General features: G+C 40.3%; 2 long non-coding RNA genes across 10 annotated transcripts in view; one reads left to right on the top strand and one right to left on the bottom strand.

The window, feature by feature from the left end:
• The first annotated feature begins 3,254 nt into the window (after positions 1–3,254).
• The window catches only part of LOC132025411 (uncharacterized), a 109,100-nt gene continuing 85,258 nt past the window's right edge, over positions 3,255–27,096 (top strand). For 4 of the 9 annotated variants that reach the window (XR_009406566.1, XR_009406563.1, XR_009406561.1 and 1 more), the window contains exons 1-2: positions 3,255–3,361; positions 13,479–13,579. This is a non-coding gene — a long non-coding RNA (uncharacterized LOC132025411). Of the gene's footprint in view, positions 3,362–9,073; positions 9,135–13,478; positions 13,580–24,354; positions 24,503–27,096 lie in introns of all 9 variants that reach the window. The other 5 variants (XR_009406562.1, XR_009406565.1, XR_009406567.1 and 2 more) reach the window with 4 other exon arrangements.
• Positions 8,039–26,833, bottom strand: LOC132025412 (uncharacterized). Its single transcript, XR_009406570.1, has 3 exons — positions 26,694–26,833; positions 8,692–8,768; positions 8,039–8,248 (listed from the first exon to the last, which is right to left on the bottom strand). It is a non-coding gene; the product is annotated as an uncharacterized LOC132025412 (long non-coding RNA).

Raw genomic sequence — 27,096 nt, 5'->3', positions numbered from 1 at the left:
TTGGTCCTAGATGGCCAGTCCACAGAGGACACTCAATGTATTTACCTAAGTTTACAAGGGACAGGAGTTACCCACCACAGCACCCCATTCCCTTGAGAAATACTATTTGATGGGGGGAAGGGTGCATGTGCACGGAAATAAAGTCAAACATGATGAGTGACTGAAAGTCAGTCTGTGAAACCATCTGAATTAATTATTATCATCAAATTATAATATACTTACATTTATTAAATATAAAATTAGATGATCATTATTAAATTATTATTGTTGTTTTTTTTTAAAAAAACTCTTATATAGCACTTTCTGGTTTTTAGGACTGAAGTGCTTTCACATAAATGGTAAACCTACTTGTTGCCTGAGAAGAGTTTATAGGCTGGAACAGAAATAAAAAAAATTTCAGACAAATTCCTGGAGGGCAGATCTACAACAAGTCATTAGAGTGGAGTTAGGAATCACTAGGGTGCATTCCTGACCAGTGAGAACGAGGTCATGAGGGGTAAGTGCTATAATCCAGTCCAAGCCATTTTACTGGCCCCATCGGGGGCAGGTGCTCACAGGGGACAGCGTTCCAGGCTGACCATTGTTAAGCAGTCACTGTGGAGCTGGATTCACTCAGGGACCCCTGCTTCCCCTGTGGTGGGAACGGCTGGATGGCTTCTGCCCGATCCTTCCTCTCTGTGAGAGGAGCAGCCATGTGGGATGCCCCGCACGTCTCCCCCAACAAAAGCAACACTTCGGAGTGTGTCATCCAGTGAGTCAGAAGCACGGGTGGGAACAGACCCAGGATTCCTGCTCCTTTCTTCGCTGGGGCTGTTTGCTGGAGATGACAATCCTCCCACATGAGTGGCCGGTCGCATTTAAGGTTCTTAATGACATTTAACGGGGCTTATGGGATAGGAAAATAATGGGAAGGGAAGGCTGGGAGATTAAAAAAAAAATCAAAATCTGAAATGACACACCAGATCCTGATTACTGAAGGTTTAAAAATGGCAATCCCACTCAGTGTGTCCTTCCACTGGGCGACGGTTCCTAGGTCTGAGGAGGAATCATCCCCTCACCCGACTTGACATTGGATGGGACAGAGAAGGAAAGGGGAGGACGGAAGAGCCAGGGGTCCTCAGGAACTGCGTTCTGCGATTTGTCCCTACGATTTCATCTCTGTATTTACCTCATGTCACCGTCTGTTTTCTGTTTCAGCACATATGTGACATGTCACAGTTTATCATGCACATGTTATGCCCATTGTCCCACTGGAGACGCGTCACAGAGCTGTGATCCGTGGAAAGAGCAGTGGCACAAGGTCAGTTGACTAAGACTCTCTACTTCACAGGCCGTGCGAGTCCAAGTGGGTCACCCCACCTGGACCTTAGTTCCCTTAGGTAGAGAACAGGGCTAGACTGGTTGGTCTGAAAGTACCCTACTGCTCTGAGCTGCAATGTCTGTGTGTCCAGCCCCACAGAGGAAGAAGCTGCCCCCACAGTCCCCCACCCCCAACCCCCACCCCCTGAAGCTAAGACCACTTGTGGTTTCCTCCATCTCCTCCCGAGGCTTTGCCAGAAGAACACAGGACATGTTCAGTCACAAGCTCCAGAGAACCCGGCAGAGCAAAAAGAGCAGCAAACAGGGATTGATCCATCAGTATGACCCAGAGGACAAGAGCAGGGGACACACAGAGGAGAGCTCTGTAATGGCTGGAGACTGGGTCCAAGGGAAGAGGGGTCAGTTTCTAATGTTTCTGAGGGGTGAGCTGCAGGAAAGTATGTGCTTCTGCTAGACCTGGCCCATGGACTCTGAGGGTGTGGGAGTGACACTCAGCCAAGGACCAGTCACGACTGTCAGAAGAGAAGAGTGACAGCAGCTCACCCACACAGGCACCTGCATTTTGCTCAAAACTTTGAGAAGCTCTTGTTGACTCTTAATTTGTTTTTGGCATAAAGATGCCGTTCCAGTGGGAAATTTTGCTGGTTTTAGGGGGAGGGGATTATGGCGGGAGAAACGCACTAGGGAGGAGCTGGCTGTAGGCAGGACGGCCTCTCTAGTTTCAGGAGAGGAATCGCAGAGTCCAGGGTAGGCCTGGTAGGGCTGGGACTAGAGTGAGGGGAGTGAGGTGCCTTAGGGGCAAACTTCAAGGAGGCACTCACTCTCAGTGTCCTGCAAGCGAAGGACGGGCACCTCCCCACTTGCTGTAGCCTGGTGCAGGCCCTGGGGCTGGGCCTTCTCTGGGCACTTTCTGGTATGCAGTTACTTGTTCAGAGGCCCTGGGCTTGGGTTATAAGGGGAAAGCTGGTTGTAGGGGACTCAACATACAAAATAAGATGTATTTCACAGCCCACCTTTATCCCTAAAAACCTGGACTTGGGAGTCCCCCGACCTGGGGATGGTTTTCTGCTTGCCATTCTTTAGCTGTGTAACCTAGGGAAACATACTTAATCTTGCTGTACCTCGATTTCCTTCCTCATCCATATTAAAATAGGGACAATAATACCTACCTCAGAGAGAAAGTTTGGGGATTAAACCAGGGGCACAAGGAGGGTAATGAAAATAGCTGCCTAATGGTAAACCTCAGCATGGCAAACCTCTCTGTGAGGTTGTCTGTGACAGCGTTGTGTGGCCCAGTGTCAGACAGGGCTCTTGTTCTGGAAGCTTCCACAGGCAACATTAGCATCAGAGGAGGGTCTGGAGACTAGTTCACCAGTGTCACATCCAGAGTTATGTAACTTGTTACAGATCACACGACTAAGAACACTTTAGGATACAGTAAAAACAGTGATAAGTGGGACAAGCTGGCCCAAACTGATGGATTACATAAACATTCAAACCACAGCTTTTCCCTACCAACAGACATATAAGCATATGAGGAGGGCTTGTAAGTGAAGGGGTAGGGAGTCAAGGGCCATGGAAAACTCTCTGACTTTGGGGTCAAGATAAGATTCTGGTTAATCAAGGAGGGCTTCCAGGAGGAGGTTCTGGGGCATTCAGCAGCCTCCAATGAGGCTCAGTTGCTCTCCTTTTTTTCATCACCATCTCAGCAGTCAACACTTCTCAGTACAAAGGATAGAAGATGGCCTCTGACCCCACGGTTGGGTGACTGGAGTCACCTCTTCAGACCTTTCACGACCCGACGCCTGGTCCCTTTAAGGCATCGAAACTCAGTGAACGTTCTACTGGCGGCCTCGCGGCCTCCGCGAGGCGCGCTGACGTCACCCTTCGGGGAAACGGCTGACGTCAGCGCGTCCTCGGCGAGTAGGGGCGGGGCCATGACTCACCCGAACCGCGCCCCCCGCCCGCGGACGAGCGCACGTGAGCGCGCGCCGCGCTGTTTTCTAAGATTAGCTCGGCGGCTTCGGTGGGGTCGCGCGAGGTAAAGGCGGCCGAGGGTTCTAGGCGGGCTGGGGGCGGCTGTCCCCGTCCCTGCTCGCCCCGCTGGCGGGCCTCCTGGAGGATGAGGGCCCGGCCGGAGGGTGGAGCGCGGGCGCCTCCCGACGCAGCGCCTCAGGGGTCTCTGAGTGCGAGCCCGGCCCCGCGCTCGCCCTGCCCAGAGTCGGTGCTCAGTAATTGAGCCAAAGTTCCCTTCTGCTCTGCGTCTCGGGACTTCCCGGAGAGTCCAGGGTTCTGGAAAGTTCCCCGCTGGACGGGGTGCGGTGCGGGCTGGTCAGAACAGGCGGGGGCCCGATGCCGTCGGGGGTCATCAGTCAGCGTTTACGAACTCGGGGGGCCCCGGGCGTGGCCGGTGGCACCATCAGCGCTTGGTGGGGGGACCTCCTGGGACACCCGCTTCCGAACTGGGCGTGGCACTGCGAGGCCATGTTCCCTACGTGGTGGGAGGGGCGGTGGTCGTTCTAGGTTCAGCCCAGACTCAGGGGCTTGGAAGTCACCGGGTGAGGACCTGATGCTGCAAACCCCAGGCTCTTTCCCGAGTCGTCGGTCCCCCCCACCCCCCCACCCCCCCGGCTTACCAAGGTGACCTTCTAGGAAATACATAAAGCCTCCTTTTAAAGAAAGTAGCGCCAGACACCTTGTGAAATAGACACTCCCCTGTTCTTTTGTTGGGGGAGGGGAAAGTTCTGGAAAGAAGCGCTGTCAGCGTAAAATGAACTGAGATTTTGACTTTGCAGAGTGGTCGGCCGTGTCACGGTGACCTGCATTCTGTTGTTGGTGTGGCATCCTCAGGTTTCACAGGGTTTGTCTCCGTAGGCAGCTTATAAAACACTGCTCATGACGCTTTTGACCTTGCTAGATGAAGAGGGTTGGATATTACAGAAGAGTACTAAATGTAATGATAAACCGGGAAATGTCAAATGGTAATAAGGGGACGTTAACTGTCGGGCTGTAATCTTGAGTTTTTCATGTGCTCTTTTCTTAGAAGCGGTGGAAAGTTAGTTGTGATAAAAAGGTAGCTTTGCAGATCATGACTTGAATGAATGACAGAAATGCCAAATCCAAATGTGTGATTTTCATTTGTTTTCCAAAAATAACCACATTGGCCTTTGTACATTGGAGATTTTCAGATAATAAATATGGAAACTGCAAGCGTTGAGGGCCTTATTCCCCATTCAGTATCCATCTTAACACAGTTTAAAAAGGAGGGACAGTTTAGGATCTAACAAATCTGTCCGGAAGTACGCATACTGTTTTATATTGTTGGTATAGCAACAGGAGTCTCTTTGTCCTAATACCTTACAGTTGCTACCACATTTTCCTCAATGTAATGCCTATTTTGGGAGGGACTTAACTGGAGCAGGTGTGAATGATGATGAATCACGTTCTCAAACTGAGCTAATTTCCCTTTGTGTAGGTTATTGTTCTGTTCGTATATAATGTATAAGAACCTTAACATAAACATTCTCACGTTCAGAAATTAAGTTGTTTTAGTCCGGAAATTGAGTTTTTGCTTTAAAAATACTTATCCTTGGGACAGGCCACCTGCATCCTGTAGGCAGCCTGTTAGCATTTCTGTAGTCTTCTTTGCCCCCAAGTTGTACCTGTTTTCTTAGAGCGACATCTGTTGCTCACTAATTGTTCACTATGTTGTGATTGTTTGCTTACATGTTTGTTTCTCCCACTAGACCAAGCTCTTGGGACTATGGACTAGTGTCTGTCTTTGTATCTTTGGCATCTGGAACAGTGCTAGCATGTAATAAGAGCTGTATTTTTCATAGTGTTTTGTTTCATTGAATAAATGTGGGGTTTCCCAAAGCAGATTGCAAATTTTGGGAAGGGAGAGTTTTTGTAATAATTAAGGGGATTGAGCTGCACACCTGTGTTGTTGCAGTAAGGGGACACAGCTTCCTTTTTTCTAAGCCCACCTTTCCCCACTCCCCCCCACCACCACCCATGAGAAAGAAGACAAAATAAAACAATCAAACCCTAAATTATCTTGGGATCTAAGCAGTTGGTGAGCGTTTAGACTGGAGGTGGTAGAACTTTGTCCTGTTCTCCAGGCCATAACTATAATCCACACACTGGGTTAGTTAGGTCCTCATCACAGGGAAATAGTTATTATTATTTTTTTGTTTTAAATAGGTGAGGTGTCTGGGTGGCTTTGTCGGTTGAGTGTCTGACTCGTGATTTTGGCTCGAGTCATTATCTCAGGGTTGTGGGATTGAGCCCCATGTCAGTCTTTGCACTGGACTTGGAGCCTGCTTGGGATTCTCTCTCTCCCTCTCCGCCCCTCCCCACTCCCAAATCAGGATTTTCAGAAGCTCTCCTTCTGGGGATAGTTACAACTGGTTGCTAAATGGAATGTTTACATTGAAGTAGATTTGGTTTCTGCACAATACTTCCTACCACCCTGAGAGAAGATTTAAGGATATAAAATGAAGAGATTTAATTTACTCTCTACCTTGTAAGTTACCACTGTCAGAGAGAGGGGGATTTTTACCGTCAAACTTTACTAGCCAAAACTCAACAAGCTGGAATTGATGCCACACTCGATTTTACAGAAGATCAATGAAAAAATAAGTTGCTATCAAAGATCTAATTTTGAAAATACATATATAGTATGTTACAGTGGCTACTGATATTTTCAATAATAATCTAATAGCTCTGCAAAATCCCAAATCAGAAGGTCCACATTATAATATGCATTATGTTTAATTAAGTCAAGAAAGAGTGATATGTATTTGGAAGTTTTTTTTTTTTAAAGATTTTATTTATTATTTGACAGAGACACAGGGAGAGAGGGAACACAAGCAGGGGGAGTGGGAGAGAGAGAAGCAGGCTTCCCGCTGAGCAGGAAGCCCAGTATGGAGCTTGATTCCAGGACCCTGAGCCCAAGGCAGACATTTAATTACTGAGCCACCTAGGTGCCCCATATTTGGAAGATTTTTAACAAGATTTTAATTAGGGTTTTAGAAAGCGGTTCAGCTATGTTTTCGCAGACAAAGAGTTCCATGAGTGTGATGAAAAACAGTAACTTTAATGACAACAGAAGAAAGAAAGCTAGAAGGAAAGACCTAATGGGGACACTTTGCTGTTGGCTAGGTTGAGCTTTGAAAACTCCTACTCACTTTCATACCACCCTCCTCACCATTTTTAGGCACTGTTTCACTTGGATTTTTTCTCAAAATGGAGCCTTCTATTATAATAAAAATAACGACTTCCATTTATTGAGCACTGTGTGCCAGTCTCTGAGCTCAATCCTGTATGAAACTATTTCAGTTAATATTACATATGTGTGCGTAAGAGATTTATTGTAAAGAATTGGTTCACGTGTATGGAGGTTGGTACGTCCTAAGATCTGCCGCGTGAGTCGGCACGCTGGAGACCTGGGAGAGCCAACGGTGTGGTTCCTTTCCAAGTCCAAAGGCAGGAAGAATTCACCCACACGGGCGATGGGGGGTCGGGAGAATCTGTGTCTGTTTTTATATACCTTCAACCGACTGGATGAGGCCCACCAGCGTTAGGGAGGGCAACTACTTAATCTGCCAATGGAAATATTAATCTCATCCAAAAACACCCTCACAGAAACATCCAGAATAATGTTTGACCAAACATCTGACCACCCTGTGGCCCAGTCAAATTAATACATTTGTTAACCACCATAGACCTATTTGATTTCCAGAGCTCATGGGGTGAGAACCCATATCCCATAATGTTATGCCCCAGAGTCTCCCTCTCACTCTAGGATTTACAAAGTAACTTTAACCCTGGGCCTTTTTCCCCCTTATCTGGAATGTCTGTCACTGTTCATCGCACTGACATCTGATGAACATATCTAATTAGGGCAGGTGTTTAAATACTAGTAACAGCTCAGAATCCCCTCCCCCGGTAGCACATACAACATAGGCACTTCCTTCCTTAGAATAACTCTCCAGCTTTCTAATTCTATTCCAAGCTTTCTGATTTTCTATTCACAGAACCCCTTAATTCCCTCCACACTAGCAAATCTTACCTGACTCCTTGTTCGGTCCCATTCGTGTCCTCATTGAAAGGCACCAAGCCAGTGAGCCCACGACTTTCTCTTCTCTCAGCTGCCACTTTAGGACCAACTTTTGCTATTGCTTGCTCTTGACTCACTCCTGCCTTCATTGTCACTGTCATTTTAGAGGTCTGACCTTTCAACCCTCTCCCCCCAACACAAGCAACTGTCACTACAAGGACTTCTCTTGGCTGAGTTTCAGACTGGTGAACCTAGCTCCCAGAGATAGCAGATATAAAAATACTTCCATGATCTATGTACTTTTAATAAATACTTATTACTCAGTTTATTTACTTGATTTCAATTTTGGAAGGAATAAAATTCTTAGAGTAATTTTTTTTTTGCCTAGTTGGCAGTGTTCTGTTACCTCTTAGGGTACCTTATATAGGCATCATGGATGTCCTGATACCGCTCCAATATTTTTTCACAAACAGCCTTAGAGCATTTGTTCTTAGCAAGTTAATTGTCCTTTAATATCTAGAATGTAGTCATTCCCAGTGAAGTAAGGCTTTGAAAACTTTCTCAGATTTTTATGCGGTTTTTTATTGTTATATATTATTAAAGTGAAAAACATTAGAGAAAACATAAGCACATGAACAAAATCAGACTTTATTGCTATAAAGATATGGTTAAGCCTGTCTAACTTTTAAAACAAAATGTTGGGGTGCCTGGTTGGCTCGGTCGGTAAGCATCCCGCTCTTGATTTCTGCTCAGGTCGTGATCTCAGGGTCATGAGATCAAGCCCTGCGCTGGGCTCCATCCTGGGTGTGGAGCCTGCTTAAGATTCTCTCTCTCTCTCCTGCCCCTCCTCGAACTCCTTCTCCCTTCCTAAAAACACAAAACAAAACAAAAAATTGAGAATGTTAAGACCGATATTGGGAGACGGCAATTATTCTAGATGTTATGGAGAGTAGCACATAAGGTATTTTTCATTCTTCTAAAAGTTAATTTACCAAACCCAGTGAACTTAAAGGGCATTTTTATCACAGTCATAAATAAAAATACACTTTGCTATTTAAAAAAAAATAAATTTAATAAAAAAGAAGAGAAAAAAAAAGATTTGCAAGAGGTAGGGCAACTAATCGGTCTGATTATTAAATAACACTACCATTCAAGACATAGGTGTGGTTTCTAAAAAAAAAAAAAAAAAATACACTTTGCTTCCATATTAGAAAAAAAATCAGGTGTGTATTTTTTGATTGATCAATGACATCTGCCAGAGTTATACTCATTTGATCAAAATGAAAAAGTTCTTTCTGTTACACAAGTACCTTTGTTCCAGGGTCTCCAGGGCTTGGAATCACATTAGCCCTCTTAATTCAAACTGACGTGGTTGGCTTCAGTATATCTGATAGAATAAAAACAGAGGGTATTCAAATTGAGATTCTACAAATCTAAGTTGAGAAGTTTGATGTGTAATTTGGGACTGTTTTCCCAGACAGAGTCCAGTGACTTTGGTCTCTAAAACAATTAATTAATTAGAGGCGGGGACCTTTGTAAATGGTTTCTTGGATGCTTTTTTATCTATTGAAACCTTAATAAAGGGGAGACATAACTTAATTACCCCTTCCTGTGTTCTTAATAGTGTTGTTGTCTTTTTAAATCCAGGTTTGTTGAAAACAATCATGTTTTTTTTTTCTTTGCCTTTTTTAGAAGCAGAGCTACAATTGTGTTTTAGGACATAGTGGAATCTATCAGTTAATAAAGCTAGCAGGTAATTCTTTGTCTTTAACTATTAAATGTAGAATTTCCAGCATAATATGTAAGCAGCTTTTATGGTGATATTCTGGCAGTTTAAATCTTTGAAACTTTTAATAGGCTTAGATTATTTTGTTTGAGATTTTTAAAAAATAGAGAGCATTGCCTTAGCAACATTACGGTTATAAGGAAGATTTTGCAGTCCAAATCCTTACTTTGTAAAAAAAAAATTCAAAACATTTTTTTATATCCTATTTTAAAATGTTGATATTATTATATTGAATTATATAAAATCCAGTTGGATTATTAGTGTTATAAATAAATACAAAAATTTACTAGATCTGCTTCACTCCTATAAATAAGATTTGTTTTACACCTAAGTTATAAACTGTATTTTAAGTTTTATTTTATTTTTAGCTGAGTGGTTAAGAGTTCAGGCTTTTTTTTCAAGTCAAGTTTACTGAGGTGATTTACATGTAGGAAAATGTATTCTTTTAGGTGTGAAGTTCTATGAATTCTGACAAACACAGCCATGTAAGCCTTACCACAATCAAGAGAGAACATTTCTACCATCCCAGAAAGTTCACCTGTGCCCCCTTTTAGTTAATTTCTTATCCTAGAAATATAATCTTAAATAAAATTAGCGAAAGGCCTTGGGCCATTGTTGTTGTAAACCAGGTCATGACTTTAATGGGAAGGCATATGTAACTGAGGCAAACCTACGTTTTGAGTATATTACTCTAAAATGATTGGATAGAAGTGTTAAAAACAAAATAAAGTGAAGGATTGATTTTATTGTTTTATTCCATCTCCATGATCTATGTTTACCTTTTTTCACCCCACATCCATCTCAAGGATCTTTTTTTTTTTTTTTTTTTAAGATTTTGTTTATTTGTCAGAGAGAGAACATGGAGAGAGCACAGCTGGGGCAGCAGTGGGCAGAGAGAAGCAGGCTCCCTGCTTAGCAAGGACCCCAATGTGGGACTCAATCCCAGGACCCTGGGATCATGACCTGAGCTGAAGGTAGACACTTAACCAACTGAGCCACCCAGTGGCCCCTCCATCTCAAATATCTTGATGTAACTAAATCCTTAAGGCATTTTGTTTTGCTAGTTTGTATTTTAGTCTTTTCATTGAATATTAAAAATGAACATTGTCTTTGCCCTTGTGAAATAAGCAAGTGAAGAGCAAGGCAGTGCCATCTTTATTGTTTATTACCATCTCTTCCATACAAAAAAAGCCTAATATTAATTAAATGATGAATTTTTTGTTGTTGTTTCAAGCTGAACAGAAAGGAGTTTGAGAATGACTAAGATTTTCTCAAGTAAATGTTGAGAGTCTTGGTAGTACTAGGTTAAAACTTAAAACTCAGGGGCACCTGGGTGGCTCAGTGGGTTAAGTCTCTGCCTTCAGCTCAGGTCATAATCTCAGGATCCTGGGATCAAGCCCCACATCGGACCCCACATCAGGCTCTCTACTCTGCGGGGAGCCTGCTTTCCCCCTGTCCCCTCTCTCTGCCTGCCTCTGTGCCCACTTGTGATTTTTCTCTGTCAAATAAATAAATAAAATCTTAAAAAGTCATAAGGAAGAGAAAATACTGTACTTTTACCGCATACTTTTACAGTACTGTAAAAAATTTATGTACAAATGGATGTGTGCAGTTCAAACCCATGTTGTTCAGGAGTCAACTGCAGATTTCTTTTAAAGCTTTTTTAAACTGCTGAAATAGTACAGGGATAACTTGTCCTTTTTCAGTAGTCTATACACAGCAAAAATGTCACTCCCTAACTGAAACATAAAAAACCAACCATGAGGAGATTTGGCATATAAGAATACTTTATATGCTACCAAGAGAATATTTTTTTCATTATCTGAAGGTAAATTAAATGTATGGGCAGTTCATCTATGAGGGCAGTCTCTACCAAAACAGTCTTCCACCTACATGCCTTTGAAAACTTTGTGATCTACGGATCACAACATTTGAATTTTTCATTACTATTATAGCTATGGTGAAAATTAACCTTATAAATTTTAAAACTCCAGCTATAATGCAATTTAATGTAAACATTAATGATTAAAAGATGATCTTTCAACTTTAAAGTTGCTTTCTTCCTCAAATCAAGTTAAGATATCCTGAGTGCCCAAAGGGCAATATTACAGTTATACTATCAAACATTCCTGAAAAAACCTATCCTCCCTGTAAGCAAAACTTTTTCCCATTAAAAATAAACTTTAGGGGCACCCACCCGGGTGGCTCAGTGGGTTATGGCCTCTGCTTTCAGCTCAAGTCATGATCTCAGGGTCCTGGGATCGAGCCCTGCATTGGGCTCTCTGCTCAGCAGGGAGCCTGCTTCTCCCTCTCTCTCTGCCTGCCTCTCTGCTACTTGTGATCTCTGTCTGTCAAATAAAATCTTTAAAAACAAAACAAAACTTAAAACTCAGTTAAAAACCTAGGTTTTAGAGTTGGATCTAAATTTCTTTCATCCTTTTTTTAATTGAAGTTTATTTGACATATGATGTTATATTAGTTTTAGCTCAAAACTCACTAGTGACTTGACACTTCTATACACTGTCCTGTGCTTACCACCATAAGTGTAACTGCCATCTGTCGCCATACAACGCTATTATACTGTTAATAACTGTATTCCCTAGGCTGTACTTTTTATCCCCTCAGTTTATTTTATAACTAGAAATTTGTATCTCATAATTCCCTTCACCTATTTTACCATCCCCCCCAACCCCCTCTGCTCCGGCAACCACCAGTGTGTTCTCTACATTTATGAGACTGTGTCTGGTTTTGTTGTTGTTGTTGTTTGCTTGTTCTTTTGTTTTTTTAGACCCCACATAGAAGTACAATCATACGGTATTTGTCTTTCTCTGTTTTACTTATTTCACTTAGCATAATACCCTCTAGTTCTAGCAACGTTGTGAATGTCAAGAGCTTGTTCTTTTTTATACCTGAGTGATATTCCTCTTTGTGTGTGTGTGTGTGTGTGTGTGTGTGTAATTATATACATCACATCTTTATTCATTCATCTATTGGCGGACTTTTAGGTTGCTTCCATAACTTGGCTATTATAAATAATGCTACAACAAACATAGTGGTGCATATATCTTTTCAAATTCATAGTTTTCTTTTCTTTGGGTAAATAATCCAGTGGATCATATGGTATTTCTATTTTTAATTTTTTGAGGACCGTCCATACTGTTCTCCATAGTGGTTGTACCAATTTACATTCCCACCAGCTGTGCGTGGGGGTTCCCTTTTCTCCACATCTTCACCAACACTCGTTATTTCTTGTCTTTTTGATACTAGCCATTCTGACAGGCATAAAGTGATATCTCACTGTGATTTTGATTTGCATTTCCCTGATAATTAGTAGTGCTGAGCATCTTTTCGTGTGGATCTACATTTGAATACTGATTGATCATTTATTTAGCTGTAGAACTTAAGGCAAATTCATTTCTATGAGTATCCTCTTTCTTACCTATAAAACCACAGTAAACCCACAGAATTCTATTAGAACTGCTATGAGGAGGAATTTGAGATGAAAGCACCTGGCACAGTGTCTTGCTCATAGCCCAGTTCTTTCAACTTGAAATCTTAAGGTATTTTAAATCAGGTACCACAGCTGTCCGTCTGTAGTGGTAGAGAGAATTCGCTTTTAGAATGCAGAGGGGAGGTGGCTGACTCCGAGCCTTGGGCTCAAGCAGTGTCATTGCTCTCCCAATCTGTGTTTTGGTTAGTTATAGATTTTCATTTATGGGGTTTTCCCGGAGGAAAGAAAGAAGAGTGACAATGGTGAAGAGAAAGGAAACCAGATGGGGAAATTGAGAAAGGGAGAGATATTGACGGAGTGAATGATGAATGAATGAGCAAACAGAATGAGGCCCCAAAAGGGGTCAGTAATCTTATCTCATATAAGCCAGCTTGGCATATGGCATCTACAATAAAAAAGAGAAAGGTATAAGGTTATACAAACAACATGGGAAAAAATAGGTTCTTAATATTTTGACAAATAGAACCCAAGAGTTTCCCTTATACGGTGTTAACTTTGTATATAATATATAATATTAAGGTCCAGAAAACAGTGGCTCAATTATTTGCCTGCTCTGATTTCCTACGGTTGTTAAATAATTTGATCAGTACAATGGTATTAGAACAGCTAAATTATAAACAATGAAACAACGCTACTTTTTAAATGCCCAATCAGCACAGAAAAAGAGACTTTTCTATGGCCAGCCAAAATCAAGGGTGAAGGTAGAAGAAAGACCATTTCAAATAAATGAGATATCAAAAGACCATTTCAAATAAATGAGATATCGAAAAAAATTATTTCTCATTTTGCCTTTATCTCAGGCAGCTGCTAGAGGCGGTGCTCTGTCAAAATGAGTGATTAACCAAGAGGAAGGCCTCAGAGCCTGGAATCAGGGGCTCCAGCTAGTTGCAAAGGAATAAAGGTAACTTTCAAAAATATTACTAACATAGAAGAGTGAAAAAAAAATTGAAGGAGTACAGGTGAAAGAAAAAATTGGTTAAGAAAATAGAAGTTAAGAAACAAGAGGTAAGAAACACATACTCTGAACCTGTTTCAAGAATGAGATGGCAAATCTGTCCCTTAAGTGTCCCATCATTCAAAGCAAAAGGGAAGGTAAGCTCACTTGCAAATTCCATAATGTCCTTAAGATAAAAACAAAGTGGTTGTTTCCAAAAAGACTTATTGTAGATCTTATGAAAAGGGTCCTTCACTCTTAACTTTATCCCCATGATAGAATATTATGTTTCATGTGACTTTCTTAGAGTGTACCTTATGGTCCCAAAGCATTACTAAGTAAAGACAATTCTGTAAGGACTCAGGAGTACTCCCCAGGCTGAGCCAAGAGCATGTGAATGGCTGGTCAGGATATTATTCATTGACATCCCATTAAACTTCACAGGAGGCTAGAAGGAGGTTGGTAGGTTAGTCTGTTACCCTGAATAATTTAGCTCTTTTCCTGAACTTGCCCCCTTAAAGCAAAACATGTTCTTATAACTGCACTTTAGCAACTTTCTGGATGTTGGAGCATGTTCACTGGCGGTCTCGTGCCCCACCCCAAATGTCTTATCCCAATACGCTGTCCTATCTCCGTTTCTTTTTTTTTTAATTTAATACATATATTTTTTAAGATTTTATTTATTTGGGAGAAAGAGAGAGAGAGAGAGCACGAGAAGTGGAGGGTCAGAGGGAGAAGCAGACTTCCTGCTGAGCAGGGAGCCTGAAGAGGGACTCGATCCTGGAACTCTAGGATCATGACCTGAGCTGAAGGCAGTTGCTTAACCAACTGAACCACCCAGTCACCTCCACCTATCTCAGTTTCTGAGAGAGATTTTGATAAACGCAATTTTCTCTAATGCATTATATTTCCACTAATGTTTTAGTACATTCAGACTAGGTTTTCTGGCTCTCCCATTAATCTAACTCTGAATTCAATTTGGATAGAAAACTTTTTAATTGCCCTGTTCTTCCAACAGGTAACGTTTAGGATATCATGTCCATCAAGCAATCTTTCATAAACATTTATTTCCTATAACCAAATTTATATTAGTAATTAAGATCACATTTAGTTAGAAGCTGTAGTTTGGACAACTAACTAGAATTTTCAGTTAACCATCCCCCTAGCTGCGGATGCGAATTTACTGCACCACCTGTACAGTTGTCAGTTTTGAAAAATTCAACCCCTTATGCTTTCATCTGATATATTTTCCATTAATAATAATTCTTAATGAGGGTACCTGGGTGGCTCAGTGGGTTAAAGCCTCTGCCTTCGGCTTGGGTCATGATCCCAGGGTCCTGGGATCGAGCCCTACATTGGGCTCTCTGCTTAGCAGGAAGCCTGCTTCCCTTCCTCTCTCTCTCTGCCTGCCTCTCTGCCTACTTGTGATCTCTTTCTGTCAAATAAATAAGTAATATCATAAAAAATAATAATTCTTAATGGAAAATCAAGCATAATTTTTATAACTCATTGAGTGTTTGCCATTATTTAAGCTATAGTTCACTGGTTATTGAATAAACCTTAGAAAGAAGTGGTTTCTTTTTTTTTAAGATTTTATGTATTTATTTGACAGACAGAGACACAGTGAGAGAGGGAACACAAGCAGGGGGAGTAGGAGAGGGAAAAAAAGGCTTTCTGATGAGGAGGGAGCCCAGTATGGGGCTTGATCCCAGGATCCAGGGATCATGACCTGAGCTGAAGGCAGAGGCTTTAACCCACTGAGCCACCCAGGTACCCCAGGAGTGTATTTTTTAAATAGCATTTGAACTAACCATTAGATAAAAGTTTTTGCTATTAACTCTTTTGTGTCTAGCAGAATATGTTTATTTACACATAACTAAATCTCTCTGATACCCTAAAATTTGAAACCTTAAAAGTAGATTTCTGTTTGTATAGTATTATTACCTGCTCTTTTCCAGGAAGCTTATTAATAGAATTATACTTCAAAATAATAAACTGCCTCCCTGCCACTTATAGGTCAGTTATTACTATGGTAGCATTTCTGTTGTCTTTAATAGAATCTAGAAGTGCTTGAAACCAAAGACTAGAATATGCTGTGGTATCCCAATAAAGTCCATGGTGACATTTTTATTCTGACCTGAAGTAAAATTCCATATATTAAAGATTTGGTGAAACAATATTTCTGCTCTGTTAAATCAACATTTGTTATTTCTGCAAAAATATATCTAACCAGTTCTTTTTTTTTTTTATGACTGTTGGTAATTTTTGGCTCTTCATAAGAATAGAAAAATGTTTTTATTGAACTTGATATGTTTTATAAACAATGATCTCTGAAATACTGAATGATGTATTTTTATAAATAAAACTGTCATAAATTTAGAAATCAGTTTTGTTAAGTGAGAAAATATCACAGATGTTGAAGAGCAGCTTTTTTTTGTAAATAAAAAAGATTTCCAAATTTAGGTAAAGTATTTGAACTTTACAAAAATCTATACAACAAGAATTTCCAGAAGCAATGTTGGCAAGATGGCAAAGTTAGAAGTCCTGGATCCTGCTTCCCTCACAAACATACTAAGTCAGCAACAATTCACAAACAGATTCACTTTATGTAAAATCAACAGACTAATTGTAAGGCTCTTGCACCCTAGGTAAAAATGAAGCCAGACACACCAAAGCCAATATTCAGGACCCCTTTTCACCAGAGTCCCTGCTCCCAGCACAGTGCCATACAATCAAGAGGAGAACCCTAACTCCCAGCTTCTCCTAGGGAAAAGAGAGTGTGGTTTATGCATCCAGCACCCTGGAATTTCCCAGGGAGCTCCCCGAGGACTGATTTGTCTTGTAAGTCTTAGAACTCTGATGAGTCCAGCATAATCTAGCTACCTGAGGGAGAATGGAAACAGCAGCTTTGGCTGGTGAATGTCATAGATTTTCCCTCCTGCTAAGCATAAAGCGATCAGATGTCAGTCTTGGAGCTGTGATGGGTCTGACGCTATCTAACCACCTCAGGGAGAATAGGGACTGTGGTTTGGATGATAGATACAATAGCTTCCCCACCCCTGACTTAGCACAGAGCAAGCACACAAAAACCACAGCTTCCTGCTTCTCCTGTGGAGGGAAAGAGTTGACAGGCACACCCCCTGCCCCCAGATCCTGGGCAGGGTTAATAGGTGGGAATCTTCTCTTATACAAGGTCAGTCCGTGAACACTGGTGCAGGTGCCTATTTTGTACAATGTATAAACACCAGCACAGACAAAGAAAATGATGGATCAGGCAAAGGTGTTCCAAACAAAGAAAGAAAATAAATTTCTGGAAACTGACCCTAATGAAATGGAGTTATAGGATTTACCTGACAGAATTCAGAATAACTGTTATAAAGATGCTTTCTGAGGTCAAGAGGAAAAATGCATGAACAAAGTGGGAATTTCAGCAAAGCATAGGCAATATTTAAAAAGTACCAAGTAGAAACCATGGAGATGAAAGACACAATAACTAAACTGAAAAATTCACTAGAGGCATTTAATAGCAGACTAGAGCAAAGAGAAGAGTCTGTGAACTTGAAAACAAGTCATTGGAAATAATTCAGTCAGAGGAGCAAAAAGAAAAAGAATGAAAGAGAGTGAAGAAAACTTAAGCGACTTATGGGACCTCATCGAACATAGTACTATATGCATTATGAAAGCCCCAGAGGAGAAAAAGGAAGAGAGAAAGGATCAGAAAGCTTATGCAAAGAAAGAATGGATGCAAAGAAATTTGCATTGAGACACACAAACTGTCAAAAGCCAAAGAAAAAGAGAATTTTGAAAGTAACAAGTAAAAATCAACTTGGCATGTTCAAGAGAACCTTCATAGGACTATCAGTGGATTTTTCAGCAGAAACCTTGCACACCGGAAGAGGGTAGAATGATGTATTTAAAGTGTTGAAAGAAAAAAAAAAAAGCCAAGCAAGACTACTGTACTTAGCAAAAATGTCTGTCATAAAAAGGGAGGAGAAATAGAGTTTCCCAGGCAAACAAAAGCTCAGAGAGTTCATCTCCGCTAGTCCTGCCTTAGGAGAAATGCTAAAGAGAATACTTCAAGTTGAAAGGATGCTAGATAACAACATAATAGCATAAGAAAGTATGAAACCTCGATAAAGGTAAATACATAGACAAAACGAGAATGTTGTATTCCTGTAATAGTAGTGGGTAAATTAATTTTAATTCTAGTATAAAAGTTAAAAGACAAAAGTATTAAAATATACCTTAAAAATATGTTAAAAGAGGGGCACCTGGGTGGCTCAGTGGGTTAAGCCTCTGCCTTCAGCTAGGGTCACGATCTCAGGGTCCTGGGGTCGGGCCCTGCACTGGGCTCTCTGCTCAGCAGGGAGCCTGCTTCCTCCTCTCTCTCTCTTTGCCTGCCTCTCTGCCTACTTGTGATCTCTATCTGTCAAATAAATAAATAAAATCTTTTAAAAAAATGTCAAAAGATACACAATATGAATGAATGTAAATTCTCACAACAGTAAAAAAGTATTGGGGGAGAAGTTGAAATATAGAGTTTTTATATGCAATTGAACTTAAGTAGGTAAAATAGACTGTTGCAGGGGCACCTGACTGGCTGAGTTGGAAGAGCGTGTGATTCTTGATCTCAAGGCTACAAGTTCAAGCCCCATGTTAGTTGTACAGATAACTTAAAAATAAGATCTCTTTTTTAAAAAATAGACTGTTATAGCTATAAAATATTTTATGTAAGCTCCAAGGTAACCCCCCATACATGCACACAAAATTCCCATAGTAGTTACACAGTAGAAAAAGAGAAAGCATACCGATGCAATATATAGATATAGACATATGTGTAGAAATATATGGATATATAGAGAGTCATAGAGACATATATATCCACGTGTGTGTATGTATACCCATACACAAAACAAGTCGTAAAAATAGACAAGTACAAGACTAATAGGAAACAACCATATAGCAATAATAAATTCTTCCCTGTCAATAATTAACTGTAAGTGAATTGAATTCCCTATCAAAAGGCAGAAAATGGATAAAAAAACAAAAAAATAAGACCCAACAATATATTGTCTGCAAGAAACTCACTTTAGATTTAAGGACACACATAAGCTAAAAGTAAAGGGAAGAAAAAGATACTTCATGTAAATGGTAACCAAAAGAGTATAGAGGTGGCTATACATACATTAGAAAAAATAGACTTTAAGTCAAAACTTGTCACGATACAAAGCACATCATATAATGTTAAGAAAAATTATACTGTGAACCATTATAAACCAACAAACTGGATAACCTAGAGGACATGGATAAATTTGTAGAATCATACGGCCTATCAGACTACGTCATGAAGAAGTAGACAGTCTGAACAGGCTTACTACCAGTGTGGGTATTGAATCAGTAATCCAAAACTTCCTAGCAAAAGACCAGGACAAGATGTTTTCACTAGTAAATTCTCCAACATTTAAAGAAGAATTAACACCAATCCTTCTCAAACTCTTCCAAAAACCTGAAGAGGAGGGAATACTTCCAAACCGATTTTATGAAGCCAGCATCACCCTGATACCAAAGCCAGATGAAGATACCACAAGAAAAGGAAACTACATGCCAAGACTTCTAATGAATATAGATGCAAAAATCATCAACGAAATACTAACAAGCCAAATGCAGCACCATGGAAGTAAATCCACGTATATACTATGAACTGGTCTTTGACAGAGGGGCCAAGAATACGGGGTGGGGAAAAGATAATGTCTTTAACAGATGGTGCTGAAAAAACTGGATATGCACATGCAAAAAAGATTGAAATCAGACCCTTTCCTTACACCATACACAGAATCCACTCAAAATAGATTAAATACTTAAACATAAAACCCCAAATTGTAAAACACGTAGAAGAAAGAAGGGGAAAGTTTCATCACATTGGCGCTGGCAGTGATTTCATGAATGTGACACTAAAAATACTGGCATCAAAAATAAAAAATAAAGAAGCCAGGCTACACTGAACTAAAAAGTTTCTGCACAACAAAGGAAATAATCAACAGTGAAAAGGCATCCTGTCCAATGGGAGAAAATATTTGCAAGCCATTTGACTGATAAGAGGTTAATCTCCAGAATTGATGAGATGGCTAGTTTGTTTCAGCTTGACTGGGCTCAAGGATGCCCAGATATCTGGTAAAACATTTCTGGGTATGTTTGTGAAGGCGTTTCTGGAAGAGCTAAGTGTTTGAATCAGTAGACTGAATAAAGAAGATCACTTTGCCCAAAGTGGGAGGCATCATCCAATCCATAGAGGGCCTGAACAGAGCAAAAAGGTGGAGGACTGGTGAATTCTCTCTCTTTTGAGCTGGGACATCTATTTTTCCTGCTTTTGGACATCAGATCTCGTGGTTCTTGGGCCTTGAGACTCTAAGCCTTATACCATAGGTTCCCCTGGTTCTAAAGCCTTTGAACACCTACTGAATTATACCACTGGTTTGACTGTTTCTCCAGATTGCCAATAGCAGGTTGTAGGACTTCTTAGCCCCTCCATAATCATGTGAGCCAATTCCTATAATGAGTTTTTTCTTGTACAAATATGTGTGTGTGTGTATAAAATTGGTGCTGTTTTTCTGGAGAATCCTGACTGATACAACATATAAGGAAGTCCTACAACTCAGTAGTAAAAACATTTAAAAAGTCCAACAACAATAACCTAATAATCTGATTAGAAAATACATTAAGAAAATACATTAAGGACTTGAAGACATTTCTCCAAAGAAGACATAAAGATCACCAACTATATGGAAAAAATGCCCAATGTCACTGATCATTAGGGAAAAACAAATGAAAATAACAATGAATTGCTACCCCAAGCCTTTCAGAGTGGCTAGTATCACAAAACAAAAGACAAGTGTTGGTGAGAATGTGGAGAAATTGGAACCTTTGCATACTTTTGATGGGAATGCGAAATGGTGCCGCTGCTTTGGAAAGCAGAATGGAGTTTCCTCAAAATATTCTCAATAAGAGTAAAATATGATCCAGCAAGCCCACCTCTGAGTATCTGAAAGAATTGAAATCAGGATCTCAAAGAAATACTAGCACTGCTATGTTCATTGCAGCACTAGTCACAATAGCCAGAGTATGGAAAGAGTGTAAACTTGTCGATCAACAGATGGATGGGTAGAGTGTGGCCTATACACACAGTGGGTTACTATTCAGCCTTAAAGAAGGGAATTCTGCGATATGTGGTAACATGGATGAATCCTGAGAACATTATACTAAGAGAAGTCAGTCAGTTACAGAAAGATAAATATTGCACAATTCCACTAATACAATGTCTCTAAAATAGTCAAGTTCATAGAAACAAAGAGTGGAATGGTGGTTGTCAGGGATTGGGGATTTACTAATCCCAAGTGTAAAGTTTGTTAAGCAAGATGAATAATCTTTAAGGCTCTGCTGTATAATGTTATACCTATAATCAACAATAATGAACCTATAATCAACAATAAAGTACATGTAAATTTTTGCTGAAGGCATAGATCTTTGGAATGAATCAAGGATCTCTTCCTCTTTTTCATGCTGTCTCTATTTCACACCTTTGAATGGGCATGGTCTGTTTTTGTCTATATGCTTGGTGTGCTTGGTATGCTTGGTTTGTGTGTGTGTGTAATTGGGTGTAGTATGAATGTTTCAGTAAGGTGCCTGCCTCTCCACACCCACCTTCTCTTCCATCTCTGTACCCTAGGATCGGAACGATTTGAGGGACTGTCATTATTTTCCCACACCTTTCATAAAGGACGGGTCTTTACATAGCTGAGGTGTCCACTCAAGTAAAGATATACGATCTCCTTGTATTAGATTGATAATTTCATATGATTAGTAGAGGGAAAAGAAAAACATAGAATCATTTTTAAAAGCAGGGTAGGCATAGAATGAGTGCACATCAGGCCACTGGAAATAAACAGCCTATGGGAGGAGGGGCCAGTCATAACCAGAGCACTGACTGGGGAGCTGTGGATTCCGAGACTGGGGCCTCTCTGACTGTCTGTGAGACCTGGATGAGTCTCTGGGCCCCTGTTTGTTTCCTCATCTGGAAAATGAGGGGGCCCAGTGACCTTTAAGAGTCCTTCCACTTCTATGGTTCTGTGCTTTAAAGGACTTTTAAATAACAGAGTACTTGACTTGCCAAAACTTCAGCCTTAACTTTTTTTTTTTTTTTTTTTTTTTGCTTCCTTCTGTGTTTTGCCTTCTCTCTATCCTTGTGATGTAAACATGAGTCTTTCAGAATTTTTTCCAAAGGGAGTCTGAGCTGGGGGATTTGGGTCATGTGATAGATTGCCTAACCTCATTCTAGGCAGCTTCCTTAGATCATCATATGTTTAGGAGAAAAACAAGCCAGTCTCTTCAGAGCAAAAAAGAGTTTATTTGACATCACTATTATGTTGGTCTGATAAGTTATTCTCTAAAATTTTCAGCCAGATTAAATGGAGTAATTTCACTTTTTACACTGCCCCCTCCCCCCATGCGTCTCTCTTATTCTCAAACAAACCTGTATTTTTTAGAATAACTGCAAAGTAAATTCACTGGCCAAGTTGCCGGGTGTAAACTCTTATCATAATTCCTTTTATCCTCCACGGGGAACTCCCAAGTGTTGTTCCCTTTCCAATGTTAATATCACTCTCCGGGATTCTTGGTTTTAACCTACCTGTTTTCCTTCCTGAACTCCTGATCTCTACTCCTTCATTAGCATTTTAAAGGCTTTGAGGAATGTATCCTTAGGCAAAACACGAGGCTACCAAACATTGCCGGACTATCTGCGGCGTATTCTAGTTTTTCAAGCAGAAACACAAATGTATATGCAAACAGATTCAGACAGCGGAAGAAGTAAGTCTTTTTCACACTGCAGACCCTGAGTCCTTCCCAGAACTAATCCTTTTGAGTTTTCTGCCACAGTTAATATTTTTTCAAATAAACCAAGTATTATCTTTGGTTTGAGTTACCGTCTCTAAATGAAAATTACTGTCTTGTTGCTTTTAAGCTGCATACACAAGTTGATGTCTTATCATTGTTTAACACCTTTGCATGTACTTTAATATTTAAGATGAAAAATAGATAAAAATCAAAATTATATTAGAAATGAAAAAGGATTAAAGGAATACCAAACTGAAAGCAAAGATTTGGTTTGGGTACAGGCTCCACCCTGTAAGTCAAGTAATTTGTAAGAGCCATCTACTCTAAATTCTGAAATTCTGTGACTTTCTGTACCTACATCTATATATACGTGATCAAATCTTCCATGATCACAATCATAAATTTGTGCAGGAGGAAAAGGAAAATTTGAAAGGGAAGAAAGAAACTAACATTTTTTGAGAGCCCAATATACCCCAGATCTGGTGTTAATGACAGGTAACTATCTCATTTTGTTTTCAGAGCTTTAGGAGATAAGCTTTTTCTCTGTGTGATAAAATGGAAATATCTTCAGGATAAATTGTAATGGTTAAAAAAAAAAAAAAAAAAGGTAAAATTCAGATGAGCATGGATGGCATGATCCCATTGATTTAAAAAAAAAAAAAAAGGCCTGTATATGCCTAGAAAAATTCTGGAAAGTTCCACAAGAAAATGTTGGCATGGTTAACTCTGGTAATTGTTACTGGCAGTTAAGAATAAAGAGAAAGATTTTTACTTTCATTTTTATATCTTTTTTCACTTAAAAAAAAAAACCAAGAGCGGGTATTAACCCAGTTCTTATATCCCCTTTAGGAGAAAAGAAATAAGAGGAGACTTTGAATAGCTAAGAGAATCAGTATCTGTAGTGCACCTTATTTTATTGTTCTGTTCATGTGAAGAAAATGATATTTTAAGTAAAAGAAAAGATAGTTGCCTAAGTATAGATAAATGCATAAGGGTTTTTTTGGTGGGGGGATTTTGGGGGAGCCAGAGGGGAGATCCTAACTTGTCTTTGTTCTGCTATCGGAATCTAACTTTCAGCTTTTTGGCAAATGTAGCTCAGAGATGGATGGATGTGGGGTGAGATCAAGACCTGCCTGTATATAGGATGATGTGATCACAGGATTTAGTTCTGGTTGCCCAGAGTCAGATTTGCTCATTTCTTTATTCTTCTGCACTTTGGTGTATAAAGTGTGTTTTGCATTTGAATAAAATGCCCTCAAGTACAGGAAAAAATTCTGAAACTCTACATGGTACTCATACCCTAAGACAACTCTGTACCTCAAAGATATCCAAATACAGAGTCGGCTGAAAGGCGTGGTATGTGATATTTACAGGTTTGGGTTCAAATAAAATGGCATCCCAACCTCAGTCTCAGGCAAGAGAGGCTTTCTGTCCTGGGTGGTGGGCTTCAGAGGGCCCTGTAAATTCACACACACACACACACACACACACACACACACACACACACACACATACACACTGTACTCAAGAACACACGGGGACCTCTTGGGATCCGGTGCTCAGCCCTAACATGGTACTGCCTGCAGCCCTGAACATCTGCTTCAGTGACTGACACAGTTCAGGTCCAACAGAACATAAATTCTGTGAAGATCTGGGTTATAACCACGTACCAAGTGATTTTACTAAAATGAAGGTAATTATATAGCATTTATGAATTATGTATGTCTTTATTTTATTACTCAGCCAATACAGCTCATCAACAGAAAACCCAGATGTATGAAATAATAAGGAAATTCTGTTGCCTTTCTTATTTTGCTCATGTAAAAAAACCACAGCTTTCTCTGATTTTTCAGCTTGGGTGTTGTATTAGTCAGCTTGGGCCGCTGTAGCAAGATGCCACGGCCTGGGTGGCTTGAACAACAGATCTTTCTTCTTCTACGGTTTTGGAGACTGGATGTCCAAGACCCAGGGGCCACAAAGTTGTTTGCTGATGAGTTTCTGGTGAGTGTTTTCTGAGGGTTAGGGCTTCAGTGCATGAATTTGAGGGGGAATGACACAATTCAGTCTATGGAAGGTGTTTTTGTCAAAGTACATCTACATAATAAGTTTACCCAACAGTTTGCCAGTTTGATATATAACTTTTACACATTTAGATGTACGGTATTGGTCCTCTGTTTGTATTCTTGCCCCAGACCCCACAAATATGAGGGGTAGGCCTCTAACAAAGAGTAAGTATTTGGCACAGTTTGTGGCTCGGAGTGGCTTCCAGTAACCCTAGCTCAAGGGTTATTTACAGAAGAAATTTGTCAATGAGTAAGGCTGTCTTTCGGTGGAATGATCTATAGCATGGGGTGGTAAGTTCTTTGTCATAGGACATGTGAAAGCAGAGGATGGTTGACCAAATGGCAGAAATGTTGAGAGGTATGCCTCTGCTGAATTAGATGATCATTAAGACCTTTCCCAATTTTAAAATCCTATGAAAGCTTCATTATCTAGAAATAGAGGCAGTCAGGTCTTCCTCCTTACTTATTTCTTCTAGAACAATGCCACCTTTCTAAATGCTGGAGTCAGAGAAGTTTTCCTAGAGCACTTAGTTTCTTCTGAATGTTTTGCTTAGTATCTGTATAATCTTTTAAGCCACAAAAGCTGTTTTTGAGCTGTTTTTGAGTATACTTTCAAAGACAGGAAGACTTTTGGGATATTTCAGGTTAAGCGGTGAAACTCCTATTTAATGAGAAAACAAAAACAAAATCCCAAACCAAAAATGCATTGCTTTCTCTAAGTGTAGTTCAGATAATTTCTAAACAAGGTATTTGCTTCATATATAATCACAATCATAAAGGGATATAACAGATTTTACATACTCTAGAAAACAAGTGTCTGGAAAGCTTGAAAGTTTTATTCACCAAGATCTAACTGTGAAGAAGCTGGAGTTACTGATGGTCTTCCTTACCCCAGAGCTTGCTTTCGCTGATGAAAACTGTACGTTTTTATAGGAAAGGGAACAAATGTCTTGTACTGAGAATAGTAAAGCAGGAATAGACCTTAGTGGTGGGTCACCTAATCCTTAAAACTCATTATACAAGTAGAGGACTTTTCCTCTCCTCAGAGGAGAGAGACCACTTGCCTAAAGTGACACAGCTAGTTCTAGTAAAACCAGGAGACCGATGTCTCTCCTGCTTCTAGTACGGTATTTGTTTCCATACACTCCGGGGTCCTGCCGGTTTATTAAACCATTTAGAAGCTGGATTCACAATAATAAGGATCTTAAAGCGCATTGGGTAGAACAATGTTCTTGTTCACAAACAAAACAAAACAGAATTTACCTAACAACATATCTAAGGTTGTGATGACAGTTTCCGTGCCTGAGCTCTATTATTCTAAGTATTGAAATCATACAGGTAGTCCAGAATTTCCAAACTAGAGTCAGTGGAGGCCATTACACTCTCTCTTTCTCTCCATCTCAGCGAAGGACATTCAGATCCTGCCATCCTTCTTTCTGTCACTATTTATCCTTGCTTTATAAAAGCAAAAACAAAACACAAAACCTGTAGGTATTTATAGTCTTTTTCAATAAAATGTTACACACAGGGCACCTGGGTGGCTCAGTGGGTCAAAGCCTCTGCCTTCAGTTCAGGTCATGAGTCCAAGGTCCTAGGATCAAGCCCCGCATCGCATCGGGCTCTCTGCTCAGCAGGGAGCCTGCTTCCTCCTCTCTCTCTGCCTGCCTCTCTGCCTACTTGTGATCTCTGTCTGTCCAATAAATAAATAAAATCTTTAAAAAATAAATAAAAATAAAAAATAAAATGTTGCACTGCAGAATGTAAATCAGAAAATTCTTTCTGAAGTTCAGAGGGCTCCAGAGGAAACTCCCTTAAGGCACTTGTATATATGGCAAAAGAATATAGGAAAACTAGAAAAAAAAAGTGAGAAAAAGCGATAGAAACCATAAAAGGCAACTTCACTTGCTAAACGCAGACCGTGAAAGGAACTGAAACACGAAGGAAAAGGCCTCAAAACTGGAACTTGGGTCACATCCACTTAGAAGAGGAGTGAGAGAGGGCAGGACTGAAGGCTCGGGTGTTAACTGAAGAAAACCCAAAACAGGAAATGAAAGTCAAATGACAAAAGACAAAGGGAAATTAAGAATTCTTTACAGAAGGAACTAGAGGAATACAAAGGAAAACATTACCTTATTAGGTGCTGGGGAGGGACGTGCGGACCACTGAGCCCACTCGGCCCACACACAGATTCTGAGGGAGTCCGTGCTCTCCCTGTCTCCCAAGAGGCCTCACAGCCCCGAATGTGTTACTCATGGGGAATTATCTCCAAAAGCCCCAATTTCCTGCACTGTTAAGTCATTAGTAACAGTGCCTTCCTAAAAGGGTAAACCAGATAATGTTGATAAAGCATTTAGCATAATGCCTGATCCCTAATAATGCTGGATACATGGTAGCTGTTACTAATGTCATTATGAACTTATTAAACCAAATTTGTATTCTTTCCTTATGCTAATAACTATTTGTTACAGATATAGGATGGTAGTTTTATGACCTTCAAATACACAGGTAACTACCCTTCGAGTAGATGAGGCC

The sequence above is a fragment of the Mustela nigripes genome, chromosome 10, assembly GCF_022355385.1.
Source record: "Mustela nigripes isolate SB6536 chromosome 10, MUSNIG.SB6536, whole genome shotgun sequence".
Classification (NCBI taxonomy): domain Eukaryota; kingdom Metazoa; phylum Chordata; class Mammalia; order Carnivora; family Mustelidae; genus Mustela; species Mustela nigripes.
This window is presented reverse-complemented; position numbering and strand designations above follow the sequence as displayed.